Source organism: Mytilus edulis, chromosome 2 (assembly GCF_963676685.1).
Source record: "Mytilus edulis chromosome 2, xbMytEdul2.2, whole genome shotgun sequence".
In the NCBI taxonomy this organism is placed as follows: domain Eukaryota; kingdom Metazoa; phylum Mollusca; class Bivalvia; order Mytilida; family Mytilidae; genus Mytilus; species Mytilus edulis.
In genome coordinates, this window is record NC_092345.1 from 91,343,303 (window position 1) to 91,351,295 (window position 7,993).

At 30.8% G+C, this 7,993-nt stretch overlaps 1 protein-coding gene across 2 annotated transcripts in view; it reads right to left on the minus strand.

Moving 5' to 3' along the window:
* The window catches only part of LOC139513436 (polycomb group protein Psc-like), a 47,336-nt gene extending 40,358 nt beyond the window's left edge, over positions 1-6,978 (minus strand). The window contains exon 1 of one of the 2 annotated variants that reach the window (XM_071301908.1): positions 6,851-6,978. The gene's annotated coding sequence lies outside the window, so the exon portion shown is untranslated. Of the gene's footprint in view, positions 1-5,553; positions 5,782-6,850 lie in introns of those variants that run through there. The other variant, XM_071301909.1, reaches the window with a different exon arrangement.
* Positions 6,979-7,993: the final 1,015 nt, after the last annotated feature.

The following is a 7,993-nucleotide window of genomic DNA, read 5'->3' on the forward strand; positions in this document are numbered from 1 at the left end:
TTTTCCCGTTTTACCCATTTCAAACAGTAGGTATGGAGTGAGTCGTGGATGATATTACGACACTCATTCCAATTAATAATTGACGGGGGACGATATTTAGGTCCTTTACTGAGGAATGATTTTAACTCTCGGTCGGAATTTCTGCATGTTTTGCTTGAAAGCTGTTTTAAAGCCAATGTACATATTCAGTTATTTGCATTCCTTTTCAATACGTGATTAATTTTTTTTTACAAGTTTACTATAGACCTCTATAGTTAACCCCTTTGTTCTATATTTAGCCATGGCGACCATTTTGGTTAGATGGCAGGCTCATCGGATACATTTCTAAATCAAGATACCCTATTGAAAATTGTAGCTAAGTAGCTAAGTTTAATTCAATTTAAAGGATCAAGTGGAGAAGATTTTTGTAAAAAGATCACAAAAAAAGTTGTGAAGACTTTACTTTTAAAAGGGCGATAACTATTTATAACTATTTATAGGGTCAATTGACAATTTTGTTCATGTTGACTTATTTGTAGATCTTACTTAACTGAACAATTTTGATGTTTACACTGAACAATTTTGATGTTTACAGTTTGTCTCTATCTATTATAATATTCAAGATAAAACTAAAAACGTCAAATTGATTTTTATATTACCAATTAAGGGGCAGCAACCAAACAACGGTTCTTGATCGTTCTTGATGCGTCTTAAAATTTCAGGGCATATAGATTCTATATTTAGCCATGGCGGCCATCTTGGTTGATGGGCGGGGTTATCAGATATATATTTTTTAACTAAATACCATTAGGATGATTTAGGCCCAAGATTGGTTCAATTTGGCCCAGTTGTCTTAGAGGAGAAGAATTGTGAGGAATTGACTTTAAAGAGCAATAACAATCTATAGGATCAATTGACAATTTTGTTCATGATGACGTACTTATAGATCTGACTTTCCTGAACATTTTTACATTTTACAGTTTATCTCTATCTATTATAATATTCAAGATATTAACCATGAACTGAAAAATATTTTTAAAATTACCAAATTAAGGACAGCAACCCAACAACGGGTTGTCTGATGCGTCTGGAAATTTCAGGGCAGATAGATCTGGACCTGATAACAGTGTATACCTTGTCAGGTTTACTAGCTTATAATGCTTTAGTTTAAGAAAAAAAGTAATGTTCTATTCAATATCTACAGGAAGGTACAACGAATATCATAATCTCTATAAACAAAACAAAACAAAAAAACAGCATGTCCTCAGCATTTATGTATTCATTCTAAATTCTGAATTTTGCTATTCGAAGATTTTCCTCTTGGTTAAAGAATTTTCGTGGTGTTCACTTTTAGATTCCATATAACATGTATAATACAGTTGTTAAAAAAAAAACACGAATGTCTGCAGCATCCCCTTACTGACAATAACACTTGTGCGAGCGCACACATTTTTTGAAACCTGTCCAGGACTTGGAATATAATTTATCTCCATTAATAAACCATGTAACATATTTCCCTCTATTTTACCTGATTCTTGTATTTGAAAAATATATAGTCATGTTCATGTTTTATTACATATCTTAAACACCTTTCCTATTATTCCAAGATCAGTATAGAAATCAAAAGAGGAAGACGAGCGATAACACTTTAAATGCATATATATCAAAAGCTAATTCCTGCAAATCACGACTTTTGAGATCATATATATAAAAAGTTTTTCTCTGACTGTTTATGACGTCTTTACACTAAACCAATTGGATGTTTGGTGTGTACTGATTTGATAATTTTGTCTTGGATTAATGATTTGTTTGTATGACGGTTGTCATTGGCATTGAAATAGCTGTCAGTATAACTGCGAGTATTGTGTCTTCTTTTTTTTGTTGGGATGTACAAGTACCCGGCCTAGTCCACTCTGTGTTTTTGTTATATGTATTTCTATTTCGATTTGTATCCATCTGATGCCAAGTGAACCTTTTTTCAACTGATTTTTATAGTTCGTTCCTATGTTGTACTGTTACACCACTGTCCAAGTTTAGGGGCAGGTTGGTATCCTGCTAACATGTTGAACCCCGCCATATTCTGTATGTGCCTGTCCCAAGTCAGGAGCCTGTAATTCAGTGGTTGTCGTTTGTTGATGTGTTACATACTTGTTTTTCGTTCATTTTTTGTACATACTAGTACATAAGGCCGTTAGTTTTCTCTTAAATTGTTTTAAATTTGTCATGTCGGGGCCTTTTAAAGCTGACTATGCGGTATGGGCTGTGTTCATATATTTTATGAATACTATCTTTTATAATTTTATAACTACACTTCATAGATGTTTCATATAAGAATTCTCTTCTTTTGATTGACATATACAGGCAGCACTGCTGTTGTATTTTTTGTGATGTTTCATTTGCCGATAAAACGCAAAAACCCATGACAGCACTAACGAGCTTTCAATCACAACGTAGGAATATATATAAAACAAAACCAACGGAAAGCTCGACTTTACTCGAAATTTCATGTTAAGAACGTGAAAATGTAATAATAAGAATCAAATGTTCCTTTTTGCAATTTCTAAGGTTATAAAAGCGGTGAAAGTGTATGTCAAATATAATGTGCTTTTGTCAACGCTTTCTTCGCAGTCTATATATAATAAGACGATAATCCGGAGTGTTGCATCTAATTCAAATATTCGAACGATGAAAAAGGGATGTTGGGTTAACGTCAATGAAACAACAACTCAACGACAAAAGGTGCATGGTCAAAACAAGATACCTTAAGGTTGTTCAATACAGTCGACTCGTGAATTCCCCAAAACTAGTGAAAGCAGCGAAAAGATACGAAGGGTACAATTAAATAAAACACAAATCAAAGAAAACTATTGATAACAGCATTCCCAAAACAAAAAATAGACGAACGGACAAAAACAATCCACAAACAATTACACATAAAAACAAGGTTGTGAGCAACACGTACCCCAACACATATTTGTGTAAATAGACCTGATTCAGCAAGTTCTGGGTGAGTTCTAATATCAGTATAGATTTCTACATGAAAACAACAGAGACAACGACACCCTAACAAGATTTCTATCCCCAAGGAATATCAAAATCACTGGTAAATCTGTAAAACCATGCATAATTTCTTGCTAAATACAAAGTGTATATATCATTAACAGAAAAGTTTAGAAGATGTGTATATTGATGGCATCTCCCTTTACACACTATATGCTTTAAATAAGGAAATGACTTGCAAGAAATTTAATACTTTATATACAAAATCAAAAACTTGTTTGTTAAAAATTAAACTAATAGTGTCTTGATATATACTTTTAATTATTTCGGGTTATAGTTCAAATTCAATGTAATCTAAAACGTCTATAATCTTAATACCCTAACTAAGACACATGCAAGTATTAATTATTTTAGATACCCCTTAGTGCAGTGAAATATACTTTACGTTTGCGTTATTGTTAAAAGAGATTTGTGGGGTATATACAGTACATTATGATGTAAAATGAGGCGCGAAGTACATTAAAGTAAAATATGCAATCAATAAACCAGCAGGAATTATGCTTATGAATTAACCAACGTACTCATTTCAGGAAACTTTCCCAAATCCAGTTGGTTTCTTTTCAAAATTCATATTAAAAAAACTGTTTTCATATATCTAGCTATGAAGTTATTGTTAAATACTTTACTAATTTACATCTATCGCGTAAGGCCTTGTGAAGGTCGTGTAGTGAAGAAATAGGAAACGTTGGAGAAAACGATTTTGTTCTACTGTAAACTGAATCTAAGTGGAGTTTCCCCAACCAAACAAATCTGAGCGATGTGACAAATTTACGACATCTCTAGTTATGGTATATAAACGTACACTTTTTCGTCCTTTAACACTTCTTCGAATTTGTATACCATTATTGCTATTAATATCGAGATATTTGTTCCATGATAATCAAATGTTCTGTATCGTTTATTTCAGCAAGGTCAAATAAATTATAAAAATTTGTAGTTGTAATTAATCTGTTGTATAAAACACCTTCCAATTTACACAAATGTCTATCACATCCATGTATAGGTTAAAGGCTAGTATAGTACATTGTTATAGTTTACGCCATATGAACAAACGTGATCTCACCTTCATAATGGCACTGAAAGGCAATTTTTGGTGTACCGTTTTAATTTTGAACGTTAATAAAAAAAAAATATCATAATAAATGTTTGAATTCTTGCACATTTTTTTTTAATAATTAAACAGGTCCATTTTCATAAATGCTGACATTCAAATTGCGAGACTCAACTTTTGACTTATGTTTTGATGATTCAGCATATAAAACGATTGCAATTCAACTTCGGAACACCAACGTTAAACCAGTTTGCCGTTGTTTTATCTCAATTTCATAATACAAATTCCACTGAAGTCAACGTGTTATGTACTTAGATGTCGATGCGAACAGTCCTTGTTTGTACAAGTTAAAAGACGTCATCATAGTTTCGGAAATAATGACAATCCAATTAATTCAAGATAATTCTTCTAATCAGCACTTAAGGAACTTTAACATATATGTGTTTTTACATTTCATCTGATATCATAGCCATGTGTTAACAGATTTGTAGTAAGCCTTTGCTTGAACACAAACTTCTCCATCCATCGTATATCATCCAATTGATTTCCGGATTCACATGAACAAGTTAATGTTTTATCAGTCAACAGCGAACGTCACTTTCCATTAACAGTGTGTCATTTACTTTTTAAGTCATCTACATTCATGAGTTATTAAGCCATGTAATACTTAAAAAAATAATTGTAATTATCATTATATAGGTTTGCGAGATAAATGTATTGGCTAGAGAATTATTATTTAGCACTGAGCATTTATCATCTAATTTTATGCAAATTATCTTGGTTCGTTATTTTTCATCGGCTTTAATTTGAAATTTAAGCTTTAGCAGAAAGGACAAATTAATTAAAAGATTAATCCACTCAAGTTAGGGTTCTATATAAATTTTATATCGTTTTTGTAATACTGTCGTTTTTAAAAACTTTCACATAATTACTTATTCATTCTCTCATAAACACTGGAATTTTAAGGAAACCCATTTCCAATAATCATCTCAGTATTTTACTGTCGTTAACAAAAATTACAAATTTTTCCAATCAATTTGGAAAGTTTGTATTTCCGTATTCAATTAAAACAAAATTAATGCATTCGCCTGTACTTCATTTATTTCATGAACTCTAGAATTCAAAACTAAATATAGCACTTCTTTAGTTGTGACGTTTTGCTTATTCCCAGATGAATTTGTACAAATAGCTTAAAACTATTAAAGCTGTATAAACGTTTCGTCCTTATAATAAAACATCAACATCCACGTAACTTGATAAATTAATTTGACTATAAATACGATAAAGCTTCAGCGTGCACGCATGTTTTTGGTACACATAAATATAATCTTGTTTTACGTCATGCACTTGTAGTTCCGTATCATAAATCATAACAAGTATGACAAATACCAAAAAAGATATATTGTATGATTTCCCTGTAACATTTAGACATCACATGCAAAACTACACTTAAAAATACCCACGCGTATTTCATCTGATGACGGAAATGTGTAAGTTCTCTATGGATACAGAAAATAACAGCAGCATCTCTGTAAGAAAAGTTCCTGTATTGCCAGAAAATCAATAACTTCTCTTGCAACAACGAACTAAAGTTTGATCAATCTAATAGCCTTCTGTTTACGTGCTGCAAGAGGGAATTTACAAATGTGTTTTCCTATATTCTGTAAAATGATCGCCTGATAAAAGTACACACATTTCCTTTCTTTATTTCTATAAGTTTAAGTGCGCTATGCATAATTTAATCCTTTGTAGATACAAATCAGCATTTTGCAGTTCATTTCACAAAAAAATATATTTACTGGTTATCTTATTTTAGATGCATTTTTTATCTAAATTGTATTGGGTACTCATCATCTAAGTAAGCATGTTTTGTAAACGTCATATGTAATTATCTAATAATTCATACTTATTTTTTCAGTTCTTCAACATTCTTTCATTTTAAAATTATTTGGTTGATAATGCAATGTACAAAATTACTTTTAAAATAAGAAACTAAATTCTCATTAATAAAACTTCATACAGCTACATATGCTTTCCTACAAATGTGAATAAATAAATGACAAGGGGATTTTTAATTAATCCTCTGTGATTTATTACAATTATTCTTCTTTAATCCGATATTTTCTACTACCTTGATCACATGACAGTTTTTGATTGATGAACACTGCGTGTGGTGATCAGACAATTTTATCTCTGTTCGTTCTGAATGATCCCACACACATAAAATCTATCTTCCTGTGTGAGATTCACACGTATATTGTGCAGTCCTTGAAATAGTTTTATCAATAGCCTTCACATTTGGTGCACATTACAAAGTAAAATGCATTATCAATGCATCACCAAAATGTTTGCAACAATGTCGGTAAACAGCTCGCCGCATGAAACATATCGTCTGCTTCTAGTGGGCGGAGCTACCTAGTGGCAGAGTGCCAGTACATTTACATATAGCTGATAAATTAATTAAAATTTATATACTTTTACAATTTATTCATTTACCTTTAATCGAAATTATAACGGATAAATATTATAGAAAATAATACGTAGAAAAGCGCAATATTTCGTTCATCAGAATATATTATATTTCAACATATTGGACTTAATAATACAGACGAAAATTACACATGGCGGCCATGTTGTTGTGGTTTTCATCGTCTGAGTTAACCCATTAAATTCGTAATATTATAAAAACAACTGATTTTTTGCATGATTCGCAGGGAAACTGTTAACGACATTTAAAAGTTAAAATTTTAGTGTACTCACCAGAAAAGAAATACTAAAAAATCTCACAGTGTCATCAAAATACTGTTATTTTCAGATGTATTATTCGTACGTCGTCCTGTATTGCCTTCAGCTGTTGTCACGTGATCCTCAGTAATTTATAAAGCTTCAACTCGATAAGAATAGAACTATGTGTACAAATAATTTTTGTAACGCATGTTAAAGCATTATTATTCTTGTCATTCGAGCGTGATTTAAACATATTAACAAGAATGCATACTGTGTTATTGTATTATAGTATTTCAAACAGATTGAAAAGTATCGCATTGCTTCAAACGTGATCTCAAAATCGAAAATCAAATTATCCACGATATATATTGCTCGTTTAAAAATTCATAATTGGTCTATAGAGTCATGCAAACCTGTTTTCAAAGAGCTTTGTGATTGATTTTCTTCCCAACGATAAATTTTAAATCATTTTCTTTTGAAAAGCAATGTTTATCTTTATCGAAGAAAATTGTAAATTCAAGAATTTAAGCTTTAACCTTTATAAAGAATTCAATTTAAAGCATTCTAATTTACAGATGAATGTGTATATTTATCATGCCTAAAAAAACATTCTCAAAGAAAATAGCAATATTTTTTTTAAACTTCAAAAGTAATGAGTTTTTGGGTGGTTTATTTTTAGTTTTATAAAGAAAGATGTTCCTGTAAATTTTGAAAAAAATAATAAAATTTGAAAAAAATACTTTGAAAAAGTTGAAGAATAAAATTGCGTTAAACTTTTCGCGAGCAAGTTTTTTTTTTATTTTTTTTTTTATCTGTTTGAAATTGTTTTATTTTTATGAATCTTCGTGATAATTGTTCGAAAATGATTTGCACAAGTTTAGATATTTTGAATATTATCAATATTGCATTTAAAATCCTTGCATTTTTATTACGTTTCTGACTCTGAATAACGGAACACCGAGACTCTATTCGGCACTGAAGCAAATATCTAAGCTTTTTTCCTTTAAAAAAAATATATATGCAGAGTGCCTGCATGTGTAATGCAATCCAAATTGTAAGATTGGAAGGTTAATATATTCAGGTTCCTCTAGTCATTGCATTTGTTAATTAATCGGTATGCATAAAATTAGATATATCAGTTTACACTTCCGAGTGGTATTTAATAAAAGACCCTTT